Source organism: Serinus canaria, chromosome 8 (assembly GCF_022539315.1).
Source record: "Serinus canaria isolate serCan28SL12 chromosome 8, serCan2020, whole genome shotgun sequence".
Classification (NCBI taxonomy): domain Eukaryota; kingdom Metazoa; phylum Chordata; class Aves; order Passeriformes; family Fringillidae; genus Serinus; species Serinus canaria.
Genome location: NC_066322.1, coordinates 18,987,439 through 19,009,666, shown reverse-complemented (window position 1 = coordinate 19,009,666; position 22,228 = coordinate 18,987,439).

Below are 22,228 nucleotides of genomic sequence, written 5' to 3'. Positions count from 1 at the left end.
TATCACAAATTCTCTGGGAAATGACCATCATTTTATTCAAACACTCATTACCTGCAAGCATTTGCTGAATATTTTATGTCAACAATTTTGAGTCCTTGGGATGTTTGGAAAATCTTTACCTCAGTACCATACTACTCTTTTATATGTGTGGAATGTTTGGCCAACTTAATTAAAAAACAATGTTTCTAGCTCTCTTATTGAATGACTAAAATGGTTTAAACAAGACAAAAACAAACTATGAACACTGAATAGCAAATAATGAAGTACCAAAAAAAAGTTCAAGCAAATATTTAAGGCATAGGTATAAGAGTAGAACACTGATATGATTAATCACTGCCTTACTTGAAAGCAATTTTTTTTTCATGTCTGTTCACTTTCTCTACAAGTTCTTAATTGTCTCAAAGCTGCGTTTTAAATTTTCTTAATTGTAAGACTAATTCTACATGGAAATAGCATTTATGGTGTCTGTTTCTCCAATCCCATGACAGCTGGTCTAATAGGTATTTTTTCCAAATGAGGAATATATGCAAAATTAACATAAAATCCAGTACAAACATTTCAAGTTTACCCAAGACTTCACAACAACCTCTGCATTAACACATGTTCACATTTCTCTGAAGTTCTCTGAGCAGCAATTCCCTATGAACTCAACATTTTGCTTCATCTTGTTCAATATAGGTGATCTCTCTAATATTATATAAAGCCATTTGGAAGCCTCACTCACAAGCTCCCGAAAACCAGGCACAACGTCAAACTAACAGAATAAACACTTAAATCACAAACACATTTCTGGCCTTATACTGTAACATTCCATTATGAATCTCATAAACAACCATTACATTTTCCAGAAATATTTACATGCTGTAATTTCATTTTGGTTTGAATTAGAACTGGAAGTTTTTAAAATACACACTTTAATAATAATCAGTTTTGTCTAACATTGGGGCATTATACATCAATGACACTGAAAAACCTACTGAATTTCATATATTGAATATATCTACAATATCACACCCGTGGAAGGTGTAATGCATAGTGTATTAATGAAAGTTTTGGAATAGAAACAAAAGCAAAAAAAGGGATCGAGATGGACAAAAAAAAGATATTTCAGTGACATCAAAATTAAACCATTTTCAGCAGCTATTTTGACTTTTTTTACATAATCCTATAATTAGAGTTTAGTAAAACTGCATTTTCAGATGATTCTTCTTCAACCAGCACAGAATGCAAAATTTAGAATCAAACATTATTGAAACCTCCCTGCTGCCTTCTGTCAGACACCAATTCTAAGGAAATGCAGTACCAGTGTCTGTACTGCAGCCCAGTGCAGTTGGAGAATATCAGCATTTTGCAAGGATGGAAAAGGAACATCTGGAACTGAATTCTGGGAATATTTCCAATCCAAATACATCATTGCATTCAGGCAGTACATTGATGAGGTATTCTACAAAGAGTTCACAGAAGTAGCACACAAGACACAGACAGCAATTACAGTGGTACTTGGGAATAACCAGTAGCACCAGTGTAATGTAACTTCTGCTGACACTGACTTTCCAAATGAAATCAGTGTCACAAATTCAGAGAATCCAAATAATTTTGAACTAACATCTTATTGGAAACCAATAAAAGATCAACACAAAGGCACTTCTGATCATTAAAAGTATTCCTGTGTACCAGAGCTCAAAATTAAAAGGATCTGCTAGGGCAATACGAAACAACCACGATGGAAAGACATCAGTGGGATACAATGGTAAGGAAGAAAAAAATTCTATATTTTCTGTTATTGATCAAAGCTAAGGTAAGATACTTACATAATTAAAAAATCTGTTGACATATGAGTTAAAGAATAGAAATTAAGAGAACTGTCACCCAAGTGAGTAATGTGAAGAACATGGAGAATTTATGAGAAGATGCAGAAGGAAATAAACATGAACATCGTACAGATTGTAGAGAATAAACCAGCCTCAAAACACTGGGAAGAAAAAAAAGAAGAAACCTCTTCATTGTGATGAAAAACCATAACAAAGACCAACTTTTACACCAGAAAAATCACCACCACCAACTGAGAGTGCTAACTAGAGTAATCAGTGTTGGTTCAAATATATGTGCAAGAAACTGCAATGAATCAGACATTCCTTCTGCTTCCAGAACAGGCTGAACATGTCATTTCATTGCTTTTGAATGTTGTATTCTCTACAAACAAAAGGGGCTGCTTTTCCTTCTCTTCACAATGCACCACCCCTGCAGTTCCTGGGGTTACACAAATCACACACAGTACAAGTGATGGATGGATGGATACAGATCGATACAAGCTGACTGCACGACTTGTATGCTGTGTCCAGGGTTGTGTTGTTTACCTCAGCAGAGTTTGACCACAGGATCTTTTAAACAAGGAGAAGAAGAAATTCTAAATGTGCCATTTTCAATAGTGCCTGTATTTTTTTCCTCAGACATATTACAGGACCCTGTATATTTAGAGAAAAAGGAACCAGTAAAAAAACCATACAAAACTGTTGAAGAAATAAGGATATTACTAAAAACAAGACAATGGATTTTCCTTATTATACTTTCTTCTTTGTTTGCAGGATCCTGTAATAAATGGCTGTAAAAAGAATAGGACTTTTACATGCACACAGACAGAAGCAGCATTGGGAAGGAGAGCTAAGACCACTGTAAATATTATCCACTGTGGCTTCCTAAGAGCCATGTCATCCTGTCTGACTTTAGATAATTTTATTTTCAAAGTTGTGTGCTGCCATTTTTATCTAACAATTATTTCTTATAAGTTACTATCAGACAGATTGCACCTCCAGTGCTTAAGGGCATTTGATGCCAATTGACTCCACTTGTCTGAAAAAGGCAATCATGCTCTCCTATTTCTGCTTTGCATCAGTGTCTGGCTTAATGTATCACACGTTTCAAATTACTGTTCTTACTGCAATCTACTGGACTTAATCACAATATGCAGCAGGATTTATTCCTAACCTTTGGGTAAAAGTATCCATTTTCCCTTCCAGCATAACCGACTGTGCTCATCACACTGGTCCAAGCCCTCACTGGACAGTGTAAGGACAAACGCTGCCTTCTACTGTTCATTTTGTTATTCTCTCAGATACACCTCATTTTTGTACAGGCTAATCACTGAATAATGGAAATATTTATTTGCAAAGAAATTATTTGGTTTACAAAAGAAAATAATATTAACACTATCTGTAAAACATTACCCCTCACTCTACAATAGTAATTGCCTTTAAACATCAGATTCAGTCTAAATATTCTTGCAGACCTTTGTAACATCACAACTGCATCAACTATAGATAAGTTACTCATACTTACAAATTAGGATTTCAGCTAAACAAAACAGCATCAACACTTTTGTAAGGGGATTTTCTTGGGATAAAGAAAGGAGAATTATCCTTGACTGACACAGGGTGTTCAGCTTCATTATGGCATCAGAAGGAAGGTCCAGATGACTCCCCTTGATTAGATGCCTAATTTTGCAAAAGTGGGATAAACCCATTCTAAAACCTGCACTTATTAGCAGAAACTTCCATTTGTGGCCACCAAAATAATTGCCTTCTTTCAATATGTTATTACAGTTTCTTATTAAATTGCCTAAAAAACTTTTTTTTTTCAGGCATTGTTTTGTCCCAGGTGATCCTCATTAAACTCAGTAACAGATTTACTATTGACTCAAATGGGAGCAAACTGAGACCTATGCAGCATGGATATTATTTTCTTTGTCTAAAACTTCTTTACAGAATACACTAGAGAAAGGAAGGGAGTCTTCCCTTTCAGACAATGAAAATACATGGCTTTAATTCCTACTTGAAGTATATCCAGCACTATCCCCATGATATTCAGTAAGTTCCATAAACATGACTTAAGAATAAATATGGCCTCATACATCTGCAAAAAGCAATCCATTGAGACAAAAATCCGTACAGTTCACAGTTTCTACATTTTTATATTTTAATCCATTGACCTCAGTTATAACACTAGCACAAAGCAGATGGGACAAAGCTGGCATTAAAACTTGTTACCTATCAGAAGCCCAGACTAACACTGAGCTGTTAGACTTTTTCTTCACAAACTTCATCAGTTGCTTAAGCCAATGAACAGAATATTGCCTGAAATAAATCACTTAGCAGCAATTAATTCCTATAAACAAGTCCATTACTGATCACTCATATTAACATTAGGGTATTATTTTAAAAATATTAGCTAAAAGTAAACAGAAACTGTATTTTTCTAAATTTACATATAATTAATTGTTAGAACAAGCAAACAGATAAACAATACTCCCACTGCAACTTCACTCTGCCAGCATCCATCCAAATATAGGGATGACTCTGAAGTAACTCATTAACCAGTAGGAAAGATTTTGTTTCATTCTAATATTTCTTCCTCAGACTACTACACAGAGATATAAAAACTTGGTGCTAGTGTGGCCGGCCTGAGATAACAGAACAGACTTGAAAAACAAAAGGTAATAAACATATCTTTTTCAAATGCTATTTAAAGAAAAAGTCTTTAAACAGTCCCTAAGGATTTTTGAAGGTAAACATGCAATTTTAGAGATTATTGAATTCTGTTTCTCTGAAAAATATTTTAATGTGCTTTAATTTTAGACAGAATTAAACAAGGAAAATCTAACATTCACTAAGCTACACTCAGTCCAGTAATTTCAGTCATTAAGAGCTCAACAATTTATGAAACAAGTATATGAGGAATATTGAAACACAAAACTGATACAAACACACACATTAAGCATTTCACATGCCCCATCTCACCATACATATGGGGGAAGCAATTGCTCAGGTACCTTTTCAAGTTTTACACATATAAGAAACTTTATTCATTTCCTCTGCTGTTAGTTGTTCTTGAGCCTGGGTTTATTCACAGAAACATTGAGGCCAAAATTTTTCAAAGATGGCCCTCAAGGTTCACATGAAAACATGCTCTGTGTACATATTATAAACTTTCTGCTATTTACTCTCCTGCTTTTTAAAAGCCTGCTGCTGAAAAATGGAATAGAAGCAATAATGCATGAGTTAGGTCACTAGTCACACACCATGAAAATTCAAAATGAGCAGCTCCCAAACAACCTAATCAAGCAAATGTATTGGCTGAGCTGTCTGGCAAGTACTTCTAAATTACAAATAGATCCCTAGAAAACAACAGCTATTTCCAGACAAAAATATTTAAACTGAATTCATACTTAACATGAGAATTATTTATTCTGAGAAGATCAACTATTTCTAATAGTAAGAATAGAAATTAAAAATAAATACAAATCCTATGCAAAAAAATATCAAACCAGTAATGCCAACTTACACCTAAGTTTGGTTCTAATGCAAGAAGTGATCTGTCTCCTTTGATGTCATCTATTCTGCTGTAAGTTAACTTAACCCAAGACTTGAAAGTAGCAGTATGAAAAGATAAGTTTTTTTCTCATATATATTTGTTTCAGAATCTTTTTCTTTAGGTGCAAGGAATTATTAGCATGCTTTACTAGCAACATCCATAAACTCCAGATATATAGAACAAAGCACTTTAGGCAAAGAAGCCAGCTCCAGGTAGCCCAACGTTTCTGCTACCACAGGTGAACAGACTGCAGAGCATTACACAGGCAGCTGGGGAGGACAGAGCAGGGCTGCACGTGGTGCCTGGAGGATATGGCAGTCAACTGCATCATCACTGCAGCACCATAAAACAAGGAGCTGGAAAGGCTCTCTTGCTTATCTTGCTCAAATTTTTAAGACATTTGAGAAGTTATTTCTACTTGCTTTTCTTCTTCAATATGAGACTTCTTTTCCCCCTCATCTTTAGTAGCTTGTCCATTCTCACATAGAAGGAAAGAGAACCTCACTTGGGCTCTGCACCATCCTAAGGGAGATGACTCAAGCACAGCCATCACATTATCCAACACCACAATGTGCTCATATTATACAACAGAAAGTTAGATGTTCTTTTCTTCACAATTCTCTTTAAAAAACTCCTCACACTTCAGCAGTACCATGAAAAAGCATTTTAAGAGATATATCACAATTAGGTATAGTTTTCAGTAGAAGCCAAAACACAAGTGAAGGCCTTCAAAAAACTTTATTCCCAGATTCCATTTTTTGAGAGCCACAGACAGCCTTTAGTGTCCCCACAGAATTCAGTTTTCCTTTTACAAGTGTATTCAGCTATCCATCTTTGTGAGAAATAAATCTTTCACCTAAGAAATAGCTTTACAAAAAACCTGACATCTCATTTTCTTCCACTGTATTTGTAGGTACCTACTGCAGTAAAATACAAAAAAGCTCCACACAAATCACACTTCCTAAAAGCAAATATTATGATGCTTGGGAACTTTATTTGGACATTGTTACAAAGCAGAATTTATCAAAAGAGCTATGCCTGGGAAAAAAGAAAAATTACTCTAGAAACACAACAAACAAAAAGGAGAAATGTCACTTGCTGTGAAGGGAAAGCCAGTGGGTAAAGGGGGAGGCAGCAAGAAACAACCAGGACTCACACTAAGTCGCAGGGGAAAATCTGGGAAGAGATCCAGTGCAAGACCTGGTCCTTTGGTCTACAAATGACTCTGGAAGCCTCATGCTCAGACTATATAATCTACTATCTTGGTCTGTCCTGAGGATAAGCACTCATACGTGGTGACTTCCCTTTCTTCTGTTTTACTATTTTGCCTTTCACCTCAGAGGCTGATGTTGCACGCTGTTTCTATGTCTTCCCTAACAGATAATTGTTCATAAAAACTCCCCTGGGACACCAGGACCCTTGGCTAAGTGAAGTGTCAGACTAAGAGCTTCTCATTTCTATGCTTCAGTCTCAATTATCTGCAGAACATAATGACAGCATTTTCCTCCACACTCTTAAATTTGTTACTGGTGGGAAAAGGAGAAACTGCTATTCCCCAAGAGGAAGTTTGAAGCTTGATGGTGTTAAAGCAGCTGCCAAATACAGAGATATTATTTCTTCTCAGCATTTTCCTGCCCTGATAGCCTATGGCTGAGCTGAAGCAGAATCATCCAAGGATGATTTGGTTTTCCCCAGAAGATCATGGCATCACATAGTAAAGCTCCTCATTCTTTTATTTCCCACAGTGCCAGTGTTTGAATATGGGTCTGCATTACATTTATGTAATCTTAACAGGCTGCCAATAACACTCTGTACTGCAAACACTACTTTTCAGGCAGAATAGTAATTTTTTACAGGTACACCATTCTCCTCCTCAAAGTCACCTGCTGATACATTAAGTGCCAGTCACACATCATCAGCATAAGCATCATTAGGAGTGCTCTAGCTTAGGCTGATTTCATGTCCTTTACAATTTATTCTTATTCTATTATTTCCAATTTTTAAACTCTTTTTAATCAGTTTCTGTGATAGACAGTATACTTTGGGAATTAAATACTAAAAAACCCCACAAATCTAGACAAGAAAAAGGGAAAGATGTCATACTAATTTTTTTCCCATCTCAGTCACTACTTAATACTGACATAGTTTTACATGAAAAAAACCTGGGTGCTGAAGTCAGACAACACAGAACTTTTAAAGAAAATCATAATCTTAATTAAAATATTGAAGAAAGGATGTGATATCCTTCTTAAGACTTGGAAAATGAACACAGTAAAGAATTAGAACACAGAAAAGTTTAGGTTGCTAGGAACCCTAAAAATCTTCTACTTCTAAGTTGATCTAGCTTGGAAGACTTTTCCAACACAGACAAGCATAGCAGTTTGCTTCTTATATCATCTCTGTGGTTTCATTTCAAGATGCCCGAGATCACTGCCAAATACTTCTGAATTCTATAGAACCTTCAATCAAATCAAATTTACATTACAAAAAAGGCCTTGTGCCACATTCTAGGGAACTGAACATATTCGCTTCAAAAATAAATGCAATTGAACAGTAATAACTCAAGCTGAACAAGTAATTGTTTTATAGCTAGAACTTTGCCATTCTTCTCCAGTTCTCATACAATTAGGGATTGATTTTCACAACCCTAAGATTAAACTAAATTCATACACACAAAACCAAAAAGGTTTTTCTGTGAAAAGACTCCAAAACATTAAGAATTTCTGTCATTAGTCATCCCTAGAAGTATCATCTATTACAAAGTTTCCTGAATGAGCTATAAGAGACTTCACTAGACAAATAAAGGGAGGAAAGTCCCATGTAAACAATGACACCTGCAATTTACTATTTTTGCATGCACAAGAAACACTTCAAGATCTTGAGTTTATGATTTGTAGCTACAGTCCACCAGAATATTTAAACAGTTGCATAACACCACATATATGAGTAAGGCTGTCAACTTCAAAGGTGCTTCTTAGGCTTAATTCAAAGCAGGTCTTGAAGAACATGATTTTATACCAATTTTTTATTACTACAATTTAGAGATCATAAGAACAGAAGTCAACTGTTTAAGATTACCTAATGAATTTAATCATACATAGCATTCATAATCTACTTTACTTACCATCTCCTGAGATGACTTATGATTTGAAATTATTGACAGAGTTGATTATTTTTCCACTTCTCAGACTTTATTCTTTATTTTAACTGTCCTAAGTAATGCTATCATCAGGCATCTCATCAGCAATGAGTTGAAATCTCAGCACTGTTAATAGGAATATTACAGACATTACCTAATACTATTTTAAGCATAACTGATATGCTGAAAGAATAAGTATTAAACTTCTTAGTTTAGTGTAAAAAGACACATGTTTCTCTACTTTTTTGTTAACTTATAAACATAAATTTCCTGTCTGAGCAGTGCAGTGAACATGAAGAAAACCCCAGTGTTGCTCGGTAGAACTTCTAAGGAAATTTGCTTCTCAGCTTGCTGGAGATGGTAACCTTGTTCTCATTGTGTCTTAAAGCAAAGTAAACTCCACACTTATACAAGTGCCCCACACAACTTTCAGAGAGCGAGCATCAGGCATCCTGGTACTGTGGTTTTTCCCCTTATGACTGAGAATATATCCTAACTTCACAAGATTACTGCAGTCAGAGAAGAATGTACAAAAATGCATCCCTCTCTTGAGAATGAAGTCAGGGATAGCTGTGAAGTCTCTGGAGACGAGAAAAATCAACACAGCAGGAAATACTGCAGAATCTAACAAAATACCCTGGTTTGGCTCCCCTCATTTCCTGTAAGCTAAATGCTACTGAAAATGTTTAAAAAGATCAATCAACCCAGGTAATGAGCATATCCATGTGCACTGGTACAACTCCAAACAAATATGATGCAGTATAATTCAGCGCATGCATGTTAGACACAGGGTTTTTTTCATTCCACTATTCTAGCTTATATGTCTCAGCCCTCAGGAAGAGAGGCAGATAACCCATGTTTGGGTTAACACCTGAAAAGACACTTGGAGATTTTTACTAGAATGTGTGTGGAGGAGAAAAAAAACAGCCCCACTGAACCAGAAAAGAGGCTGTGGATTAGCCCTAACAGTCGAGCCTTAGAGAGGCTTCCCATCTTCTCCCCACACCACCTCAGATGGGAGCTTGCCAAACTCTCAGGATTAATACTCAGACTGTCCTGTGGAAAAGCCTAACTTGTCCCACTGCAAAAGCCCATCTCAGGTAAGAGCCACTGGGGAGAAACAAAGGTGCTGGACTGTAGGGTGCTAATTGGGTCATTAGGGATTGCAGCACAAGCAGGAGGTTGTTCCTTTGTCATGAATGTGGAGGTATATTTGTCTCATTTTTTCCACCTGTGTTTAATTAAAAATGTAAGACTCAAGAGGCCTAGAAAGCCACAAGCAAATCTCACCAAGGGCATATGTGTTTCCTTGTAGATAAAGCTCACCCTTGTGATAGCTGACTTCAGGGAATTCTGTTACTTCAGGGGGGAGGAAAAGCTGCTGAAAAGCAACAACAAACAAGATTTTACAGCAGGAACAACTTGGGATGAACACTGTGATTTGCAAAAAAACTCCCAAGATATTCCATAATGTATTAAAATTCTGTAGAAAAGAAAACAGACAGCAACATCTGTGCTATGGTGATGCCGGTGTTGGAGCCCACGAGAGGGATTTACAGCTCGTAATGTACTAAGAAGAGATTTTGTGAATCCATTTGTGTACACACACCATACTGAAGTCCTAGTGTTTTGTGTACTGAACATGCAACAGAGTTAAAAAACCTTTATTTCCAGCTAGCACTTGAAAAATTTAGACTGTCATTTGGTTAATACTCATTTGAAGTTACAAAACTACTGCCAGCAAAAGCAATTTATCAGAATACTTGCCAAGCTATGTTGCTGATTGTTTTTGGCACAGGGCTGTTGCAGCCTGAGTCATTCACATCAGTTAAAATGAAGACTCTCATTCACAAAACATTGCTCTATTGAAGCAAAGGAGTGTTCTGCTTTCTTTTTCATACTGTATTTCTGTGACATCTAGAATAACTGAAATTAGAGCCTTAGATCACAAACCTCCAGACATCTACGATTAGAGTGATGCAGCACAAATATTTCCAGAGTATACCTGATACTTATCCTTTCCATTCAATTCTGAAAGATGTGGCCTGATAATCTCAAGAGCATTAATGAAAAAATCAGAAGACGCATATAGCCAGAATCTCTGTATCATTCTGTTAGAAAAGAAGCTGCTCTGAATCTGAGACTGAACATTAAGTGACCTCCACATTCTCAGACAGTTCCATCAGATAAAGGAGGGGTTCTGTCAGCTTCAATTTGCATCAAACCCTCCCTCAGCAAAACTTTCTGTACTGACAAGAAAAGCAGAGCTCCTTAGGAACTTTAGGATCTCCAGAAAAATCTTACTTGGCTCACAGCGCTGTTGAAAGCATCCTTAGGTGTACAAATACAGATTTCATTAACAGAACGTGCTTATCAGATATGAAGGAAAGTGATTATGCCAGGTCATGAGCTATCCTGCACTCAGCTTCACTTCACTGCATTTTCCATAACAACTTTCTTGTATACTTGCAGCCATCTCAAATGTTCATGCAATTTTTGGTGGCTTTCATTTGAACATAAGATGCTTGATTCACTGCAGCTTAGGTCTTATAACCACTGAGATTATGAAAGTAACTTCTTGAATAGATGCTAGACTAAAATCCCAAAGTTTTAAGATTTAAAAAGCAAGTCTTGGCCTCTGTCCATTATGCCAGATTCTCCAGGAATACATAACACCAAGAGGTACTAGTTTAAGTCCACGCTCTCAGGGCTAATAGATTTTTCATATTGGACTTCACTGTCAATTCACTGCAAATTTTTGTGCTCTGGCACATGGTGACTCCCCCAGTTTTGCTCCATCTATCAAAGGTTAAGCATTGTCCACTGACTCCGCAGACTGATCCCCTTAAAGGTACAGCAGTTCTTGCCATGTAAATCCAGACTCTTTCACCTCTCTCAAGCCACAGCAAAGTCAGTTTGCCGATTTGAACGGCAGCCAGCAGGGGCCAGTAGTCATTTTCATCACGCTACAGCTCCACCAGCTACACAAAGACTGAGGCAGCATATCATCTAGTCTAAGACAGCAGAAAGGAGTTCAACTACCTAGTTGCTATTTGAAGGCTTAGAACTGAGAGGGATGATGGTTAGTCAGTTTTATGAAAGTGAGAAAAGTTTATCCACACAGCTTGTGCTATTCTAGCTAATGTCTTTTGAGATGTGTCTTCTGGTACTGACCCTAACCCAAAGGCTGTTGTACACGAAGGTGTTTGAGGCTCAGCTCACAGCTAACCTTGTGCTGTGTCACGTGTATATTTTGGTCAGGGCTAGGCTGACTGCAGGAGGAGCTCAGCCAGATAACTGTAGGAACAGGAGCCTGTAGGCAGCTCCCATTCAGCACTAGCAATTCCACCACTGCATGGCCTTGCATTTATCCAAAACTCCATTAACAACTTCATCTGAACATCAGTTTTCTTTGACAGTAGAAATAATTTCTTACATCACAGCCATTTTGAAAATTAGTTATTTCAATCATCTCAAGGAAAGCTAAAAAAATTTAGAAAACTTTATTTTTACCATACATATGAAGAATCTTGTCAGCTAATAGTATAGAATTTTTTTCTGTAAGTGAAAGCACAACATATTTCATGTGCAGCTCATTGGTTAGATGAGCTAAGAGCACAATCTTGGATTGGAGCCTTAAGAGCACCATCACCCATTTACTTCCTTTCTGAAAAGTCTTCAGATTTTGTCCTTTCAATAAAAGGAAAAGAGTTCTGCTATCCCAGAGCCTGCAGAAAGCCCTATTAACCCACACTCAGCACACAATGCAGAGGCACTTTCTACTCTTCATTCTGTTCAATAATGGCCAACGGAGGAGAACTGGTTTCACAATAAGCTTTCTGCCAAAGAACACAATTTTAAAATGCAGAATTTGATGTAAGAGCTGCTTGGAGGAAATATTAGTCATACAGCACCACTACAAATTTATTCTGTATGTATTTCCACAGAAATGATAAAGCTCTCTTGAAGCTTTGAATTTTATTCCAGTGTAATATTAGACTGTTTAAGATGGCACTACATAATTCAAAAGTAAAAGTGAATGTGCTGTAGAAAAGAAATTGTATAATAGAGGCTTAATAAATGAGAAGTCAGCATTATCTGGATCTTTCTAATCATAATTTCAGTTGTTGAAGCACCAGGGACTCCATCAGTCTAGACACTATATTCTGATTCAATTACATTATGCATTAAAAAGTGGTGGTTTACAGCATCCATTAGACTTGTTATTACCCTTGTGCCATACTCAATTGACCACAGGAAAAAAGCTTCCTCCTATGGGAGGTGAGACTAAAAAAGCATATTCAGTGAAATGCATTAATAAATACCCCCAAAAGAAGTTTCAGTTCATTTCTTTCAGAGATGAGTATTCCTGCAAAATGCAGAGTAAACATCATGCCTCATTAAACCTTTGTATTGTTCAGGCCCAACATACATATAGGTGTAACCCTGATTAATGGAAATAAACTACAATATTCTGTGACTCAGAATAAATGACTCCAAACCTTAGCAGGACTAATAGCAACAACAACTTGAATAAAGCACATTAGCAGAAGACTAACCAAAGCCTCATTCATAATATCTAGCATCTCATTTCTCTCTTTATCTTGAGCCTCAAAAATCATAAAAACACAGCACCTCTATTCTGAGCATTCCAGTTGATGACAAAAGCCATAAGAAAATGCTTAACTCTGGTCAGACTGATGAGAAACTTTGCTGTTATACTAAACATGAGACCCATTTTACAGCTCACAATTTAGCTGTCAATTTAACTTAGATCTACAATAAAATACTTTTCCATTTTCAAAAAGTGTCACCCAAGCTTGTTCTCAGGATCTGTATAGAATTTTCAGACATCTGCAATCTTTATTTACCAGTAACTGCAGTGTTAAAGTCCCTCTACTTATTATTCAGAGAATGATTGATCTCCAAATTTGATGTTTAAGAACTTCTACAGTAACTCAGTCACAGGGTTAATTTTTTTTTAGACAAAGGTCGGTCATGACTTTTCACATAAGTATATCTATTGCTAAATTAACACATTTATCAAGTAATTGCATTATTCTGGGTTTCAGATATAACTAAGAATGAGGAACAGTAAATTTCCCCATTCTTCCAAGAATTTGACATGTCAAATTCTCATTTGAAGACTAAAAAAATACTTTGTATATTAGTAAAAAAGAGATGTATTTGAATTTGAAAATCTTGTTAATGAGTAGGAAGAAATCATTAAATTATATCACAGAAGAATGTTTTATTTGAAAACTTACCTGAAGAAAAAGAAATTGCATTTCTGCTAAAAACTCATTCTCACTAACATAGCACCTTTTCGTGCCGCTTCCTTTTGGGTAATGAAATCTTTTCAGCCAATAATTCCCACTATTCTATGAATGCACAATAAATTTACTCACAATTCATGCCAATGGCATAATGCTTTTTACTCTTTTGCAGCAGCTGTGGATGCTTCAATTCCTTTACATTCCTATGCTTTAGAGCATAATTTCCTACAAAAGCCATTCTTGTTCATGAAATATGAGCAGTTTAATCCAGGAGCTGCACATGCTCCAGCTCCAATTGCTTGTCACTCCAAGGCAGCCAGGGCTTGCTGTCTCCCAGCTCTGTCCCATCCATCCCACTGGCGCTCCTGAGCTCCAGCCATCTGCTTCCCTGCTGCACTCAGTCCCCCTCATGCTTGTCAGGCAGCACATGAGATTTCCTCTCCAGTTTGCTCAAAAAAGAAAATGTCTGGCTAATAAATGCTGCCTGTTTGACAACACTGAACACTATTTACAAACTGTGGCTCCCTTTAATCAACTCATTTGTCCCCGATTCCAAGACGCTATCGTGGCTCATTTTAATCCTGAGACAAAATTCTTGTTGAGACAGATGGAACTGAGGGAAAGTGAGGGCCCCACTGTCACAGCAAGCTCCACTCAAAACAGGGTCCTCTGCCCATGACAGATCCCCACCATCACAGCTCTGTGCAAGTTTTTGGGGTATCTGGTATGATGCTCACACCAGAAACAGGACATCAGTGAATAATTCCTCAAAACTGACAGATAAGCTGAATCCCAGACAAACACATCTTTCTCTCTGCAGCTTATAGCAAGGCAAATACCTGCCAGATCATATGAAGAGGGAGTAAAGCAGCTATCCTCTTCTAGTGTCAGTGATGCTATGCTGGTTTGCAGTAACCATCTGATTGCTTACCTGCTAAGTTCATTTCCTCTATGAAATCTGATGAGGCACTCTATTTATCTGGTGATATAAATATTAAAAATATATTACTTTCAAGCACGGAGTTTGTGGGAGGGAGGTTTTCCTGGTTTTGGTGAGGCTGCTGGGGTGAAATGGTTGGTTTTCAAAGGTGGGGACAGGAGAGAGTTGAGTGAGGTACAACTTTGAAAAAGTAGTTTTCCCACAACATCCTTTAAGGATTCCGCATTGGCACTAGTCAGCAAAGGTTTGAGTTTTGTAACAAGTCACTGTTTGCCACCAACCTTTTCCTTTCCCAAATTTGCGTGACTTCCAACAGCCAATGCCAACTCACTAAGCTTTTATGTCATTAGTTAATTGCTAGAATAAAAAAGCCCAGAATCAAATTACAAGCAAAACAAGACTTGAAACAGGAAATCTGAAAATGACAAAGTAACCAAGCATTTATTTATTTCATCCTCACTGACACTAAAAGCATTTATTTATTTCATCCTCACCTGAGGATGGCACAGAGCCAATGGCTCAATAAAGGAATAATGAAGCATCAGGAACAATGCTAAAGGAATTCACTAAGGGCCGTGAACTCGCTGCCAGTGACCCAGAGCATCAAGTGACCACAACAAGACCAAGGTTTGGCAGCCCTTGGGTGTTTTTTCTCATTATGTGATTTATCAGTTTTTAAACACCATAGCCTCTGCCTTGCAATGTCAAGTAGCCAATCACAGGGTTTCCTGCTGGCTTTTAAAGCTATTATTCCCACAGTGTTGTGGTATCCTGCAGCAAAAAATCAAAAGCAACAAGCCCTTATTGCTCATTATCCTGATGGTATGTGCCAAATCTGCAGCTGGAATCATGGCTCTGCAGAGCCGGAACATGACCATGACAGCTCCTCTGACACTCCAAGTGCTCTCACTCAGGTACCTTAGACATCAAAAGTCATAAGCAGAGCAGATACATGTAAACCAAAGTCAATAGCAAAATTTAATTTCTCTTCAGACAAAAACACAAATAAAATGAGAAAGTTTACATTGACTGCAATACCAGATACATCTTCAGGCATTTGGGCTGTCCCATGCAAAGTAAATGAAATAAGATGAGATCACTAGAAAAGAGCACGTATAAAATTTCAGTTGCCTGTAGCATTTCTATTTTTTATCTTTCCCATTGGAAAGTTCTAAGTTCTAGTAACTTTGCTATTATTTCATGGCTCTAACATTGCATTTATTAGTCAGAACTTCAACATTACACCTTACTCAGAACGGATGCTGTTCTCCAGCAATATCCCTTTTTGTGGCAATGTCCAGTTGTGTGGGTGGAGGAGTGACTCCCTGGTGTGATGGATAAAGTTTTTTAGTTCTTTCAAACTCACCGGGATTCATGGAAATATGCAAACACATGGGGTACAATCCCAGTCCTAAATCTCTTGGCCTGAAAACAATCTTAGGTCAAACTGCCCCAGCACCTGAACAGGAAGCATGTGATCTGTATGAGTAGTGAAAACATGATTGATAAGACAAAAATAGAAAAACCAAACCTGTGAAACAAGAGAAAAGTAGACAGAGTCTGTGTTTTTTAAGATTTCATAGAACTTGAGATTTCTCTTTCATTCTCATTGTAGACTTGTGTTTATGTTAAAGATTTTTGGTAATTGGTATCCATATTGTCTTCCGAAAACAGTTCCCCATTTAAAATGCATTGGCCTGCACTGCTTTCACTTCCAGCAGTATATTGATTTAAAATCCAGGCCTTAGAAACTTGTGATAAGGAACTCTTATCTAATTGGAATTATACCACTTCATTATTCCACAATATGGAAATTGTGCTCAGCTTTCCATGCTCAGACTTAACTGTTCTAATGGAGAGAGCACTTATCTGTGAAATGGAGCTGGTCAGCAGAGGACCAAGAGCCTATAAAAGCCTTGTCACCACTTCAAAAAGGTATATGTTTATGACCTTCAAAATCCACCTTGCTGATTTGTTCAAATGCTTACTCAATTGTTCTCTGAAGCTACTGGATACCTTTGCATCCCCTTTAACAGGAATTCAATTGAGCCCATATACACAAAACCTAGACAAGACCAGGAATTCGACAGTAAAACATTTGCCTAGAAAATGTTGTTTACTGGAAAGTAAAGGACTTTTTATAATATATTTAAATGTTGGTGAAAAATCCACAGAAAAGCATTCTCCTGTCAAGAGATGGACTCTGTAATTGCTAAGAACTGTAGGAGATAAAAAATCCTATTATTCCTAAACTGTAAATTTTACTGTCTTAAATTCTCAGTTCATGCCAAAGCAGTGATGATGTTAGCATTCCTTCTACAAGGTTTGTTTCTGACCAGTCACAATAAAAAAATTACAGAATACTAGAAATGAAGCCCAGAAGGACAGTTAAAATTTATTGCTAAAATCAGTTTGATTCTTACGGCTTACTTTTCATAAGGCATAATAAAGATGGCTGACAGAGCAAAATCATCCATATGCCCTTCAATAAATTCCACAGATGCACATCGTCAGACATGACTTTTCATCTTTTATATCCTCCTTCCCAAGCATACATCACACTAATATATTCAAATAATAATTCTTACTGCCCAGCCACTACAATTTTATATGATAATTTATTGCTGCAGTTTCTATAACACAGCAATGATATTGGCATAACTAGAAGATCATTTGTAGCAAGGAGCTACCACAGCATTGTGTCTCTGTGCCTCTATTTATGTGTGTCTTCTAGTGGATCTCTTATTTTTAGAGTGAACTCTCAGTGACCCCAAGAACTGAAACACAAGATTTGCTTGTGCTCTCAGAACATCAGTTAACCTCAGCCTAAGAAAAACAGATGTGGTATCAGCCCAAAAATAGAGGGGGAAAATTAGAACAGAGACTTTGAAACAGCAACCACAGAACAACAACAGAGCCCACAGAACTACAAAAACAAATCACAGAAGATTGATTTACAGTCACTATACGCATGACAGTTTAGGAGCTGGGTAAAACCTGTTTTGGAGGACCAGAGAACAAACAGCCATCACGTGTAAAACATAACACATGTAACAGATCTTCAATACAGCATTACTTACATTCACTGGAGGAAAAGCAAGTGAGCAGAAAAGAACACAAAAAGAAGCTGAAGAAGGTGCAAAAATCACAGGGAAGAAACCATAATTGCATTTCCCTCAGCAAAGAGCTCATTGTGCTGACAATTCATTGTAAAACCCCCTTCTCTTCCTTTCAAGGGAAATTAACTCATGCAACCTAGGAGATAAAGCAGCATGGGAACAAAGGGCAATGCCAAAAATGGAGATGATAAATTTTGCACATATCTATTTATACCATCATCACAAGTAAGCTGTAATAACAAACTAATTTGGATATTGCTAGCACTGCGACTGGACTAGTAATAATCCTTTGACCAGATGGGTCAGCATCATACCTGAGAATAAATTCTTGCTTCAAGTACATTTCTTCACTCTGCACAGAGAGGGCATTTCACCTGGCATCCTGCCTTTGAAGGCTGGCTGTTAAATCAGGAGGTGACTTTATTGTCGCACTACTACAACTTAACTTTGTTAGCACTGATTTTGCTCATAATGAAGTGAAACAACTGAAGCATTCCACCTCAGTAAAAGTTGCATACTTATTTTACTTTCCTGGAGAAAATTTCTGCTTTTCTGAATGACAAAGCTTCTCCTCACTCCAGCCCTCCTTATTGCACACACATGCAAAATGCAACTCATTTGTATCAAGTTTCTCACAACAAATTTTTCCCTTAACATCTTCTGACAAGATAAAGCATCTGTTTGTGATCGACAAGCAGACCAACACATTTTCAAGTCTACAACATTTAGAGGATAGGAAAGCTATTTTCTCACCTTGTGCTATGAAAATAATCAAGAAATGCCATATTCCTCCAATGCAATACTCCAGTTAAATTGCTCTGCTGCCTTGGAGAGGAAACAAATTCAGCATAAGCATTTCAGCTAGATTACACTATTTTTGATGCTAGACAACAGTCAATTTTCATTTGAAGCATCTCAGCTGGAGCTGTTGCAACAGATCTTTAAAGAATACAAAGAACAATTTAAAGAAAATACCTCTACTATTTTCATTTCTTACCACTGTAATTTAACCTAAGAATGACACAGCATATCTACTTTAACAGTATTTTGAAGGGAACTGCACCCCAGGTGGCCCAAACTGAAATTAAACTACAAGGAAGGACTGACTCAGCAGGGGAGGGAAGGAAAATTGGGAGGGTGAACAAAGTAAAAATCATTCTTTTCCTCCTCCTGTTTCTAATATCATTTGTAGTTGCACTGTCTACAAAGAAATCCTACCTCCTTGCCACATCTTGTCTTTTTAAAATACACAATATATTATAGAAAAAACAGGTCTTGTACAAACCAACCATAAGCATCCTATGTGACTTCCTATGCTACTAGTGCTGCACAATACTCTGAACGCATGCACCAGCAGTTCAGGAACACAAATTCTTTTGTGGCTTATCACTTAATTGGCAATTATAATCCCATAATTAACTACAGAAAAAAGCCTCTGGCAAAAAAGCAGCTGAGTAATTCAAACATGAGTTACTTTATAACTCCTAAAACTAGTCAGCAGCAGCTTATCTGCAAATGCAGAAATACACCCCACTAGAGAGTTAGTACCATCAATTCCTGTGCCCACTCAATCCCCCAGCCACCCAGGGGCCACATCAGTTTAGAAGTGACAGGAAATGGTTTCAATGCAGCCATCAATCTGATTCTGGCTGGGACTGACTGTCAGTCTTCCTCATAAAAAGGGAGAAGGCTAAAAAAATCCTGACTCACCTTGCTGCTGTAAACAGCCTGATATATTCTCCTAGTTGACAATCACTTATAGAAGTAGTGGTGCAATAAATGAGCTAATGAAAGTGTCACTTACAATAAGATGCCAGCAAGCCAAAAAAGCCAAGCCTGACTGGCACCCGTCCTGCTGCACTTGACTGAATTCTTCAGATCACACTGCACTGTTAATTACAGCAACACAAGCATCTGCAGCAGCCAACCTATTCTTTTTATGAGAGCAGCAGATGGGCCACAACTGTGAGCAACAAAAAATAAAATCCAGTTGGATTCACCCCACCTTCCTTCTTGATACTCAGTGCTTCTTTCCCCTACCTGCTCATCATCTGAACCAATCACTAAAATACCACTCCAGCCAGATGATAGCACAGTGGATTTCACCATGTAAGACAGGTGCCTTCACACAACCTGAGCCCAACCAGCCTAGCAGACCATTCAGAATGCATTGAACATGAGATTCTTCAATCAAATTCTTACATGTTCATTTCACAATATCTGCAGTTCTAAGGATTGAGCAGCAAGTTCAGCAGGCCCTCAAGGAGACTCCAGCTACTGCAGCTAACTCCAGAAAGACATCAATACTTCTATACTAATTCCCACCTTCTTCAAAGATAAATTAAGCAAGCCACACAGCTCCTTCTCTGAATACTAGTTTGTGTTATTTGCTACCTTGTGTCTCTCTTTTTAAGTTAAGGACTGCACACAAAGAAACAACTCAAAGGAGTTCAGAGCTGCTCAGGGAGCAATTCAAACCCTTTGTGGTATGGCTTGGGAGCCCATACTGTAAAATTCTGACATAATTGCCAGATGCATAAGTCATTTTTCTCTGGACTGGAATGCAAGCACCTCTTTAATTAGAGCCCATGCTAAGAGCTCCAGGGTCATTCCTATGCCATCATTCTATTTCTCAAATATTAGAAAAAGCAGAAGCATCTCCAAATCCATTCTGGTGCTTCGAGCTCTTATATAGAATAAACAGTTTTAAACACTTGAACAATTAAAGCATCTGTGTCTTCCTGATCAGAGCAGCTGCTCACAGAAGTGCAGTGACAGGCTTGCAACACCTCCAACCAGCCCTTGGCTTCCTCCTTGAGTGTGTCTAAAATTAATCACATAATTTATCTCCACTTACAAACAGCCTCAATATTAAATAAATCAAAACATGCAGTTTCTGTATCACAGCCGAAAAAATACTTTGTTGAGTATTATTTGTCTCCTTTATTTTTCAAACACTAATTCAGGAAGGTGCTAAAGTAAGATTTGTTGCACTCAAAGAAACAAATTTATAATATGCTGAAAATATCGGTTTTTGATGATTAAGAGTTTGCTGAACTATACTGTTGGAATTCACTGCTAATGTTGTGTAGGATTCTGCCCACTCAGTTTCATACTGCTGGATGCATAAAGTTCAGTGAAAGACACAACAGGGAGCTCGACAGAACTGGAAAACAGACAAACAAAAATATCCCATGTACACAGCTCCAAAGAAAACTAATAGATGTGCTCCATCCACACCAAAATGAAGTCCTGTTCCTAAGACCAAGCCTGCAATTACAGTGAAAAATCTTTGAAAGCATGGGAGATTTGGATAAGATGAGAGGCTTTCAGATTCTGTCAGTGCAAAACTAACATGCTGGGAAGACTCAAAAGACAAGTGAGTTACTGCAACAGACAGCTGCAGTTGGGACAGGTTATTAAAAGTTTCTATCAAATCAGAGACTGAACAAAGTGGACCCAACTTTATGAGCCTCTGCCCTACAGAAAGATGATAGGTGTCCATTTATTGGCTACTGTGAGTCAAACATCTAGCTAAATTAGACAGAAGTGAGACAATTAGTCATAAATCAAAGTATCTCCTCATAACATTTTTCTTAATTCTCGAAGAAAATTAAAATTTTTCAACAGTGTTAGGCACCACTTAGAACCTGCTTGTGTAAAATTTGCCATATAAAAAGCACATTCTTAAGCTTACAAAGAAATAATTGTCTGATTTTTCTGAAAATTCAAGCTTTGAATCCATCTGAGAGATGCTTAAAACTTTTAAAACTTTTTTAATTACACATTTTAATTAAATGTGTTGTTTTCTTTTGAGATATACAACATGTCAAAAATACTCTCTACTTCCAACACAGCTCTATTATTTTCCCTGTGTTTAGGATGCATCACCTCACAGTCTCCTCACATGCCACTTCACTGATCAGCTAGGTTAGAGTGGACTCTCACTTTTTCAGAAGTCCAAAATACCACCTGTATAATCTCACCAGCTCCCAAAAGACAATTGTATGAAACTGCCAGTAAATTCATGAAAAAAAATCTAGTTCCCTGCAGTGGAAACACATGCATGGGAGCTCACACCTAACAAAATGTTGGGGTGTGTGCTTGAAAGTGGATTTTTTAATCCATAGCAACTTGGTGATAACCCTAACCCATCTCCACATCCAAAAGCTTGAATCCAATAAAAATTTTAAACACAGATCACCTAGATGTATTTGAAGCTCCCATAAATCAGTTCCTCCCAGTATAACTCTGTCAAGATTCTGTTTTGCACTGAATTAGCACATACATAGTGATACATTCATTTCACCAGTGCCCTGCCAGAATCACACAGGTATGACACAGGAGATGAGCTCTTCGTTGCCCTTCTTACAGCATTCCATTTTAT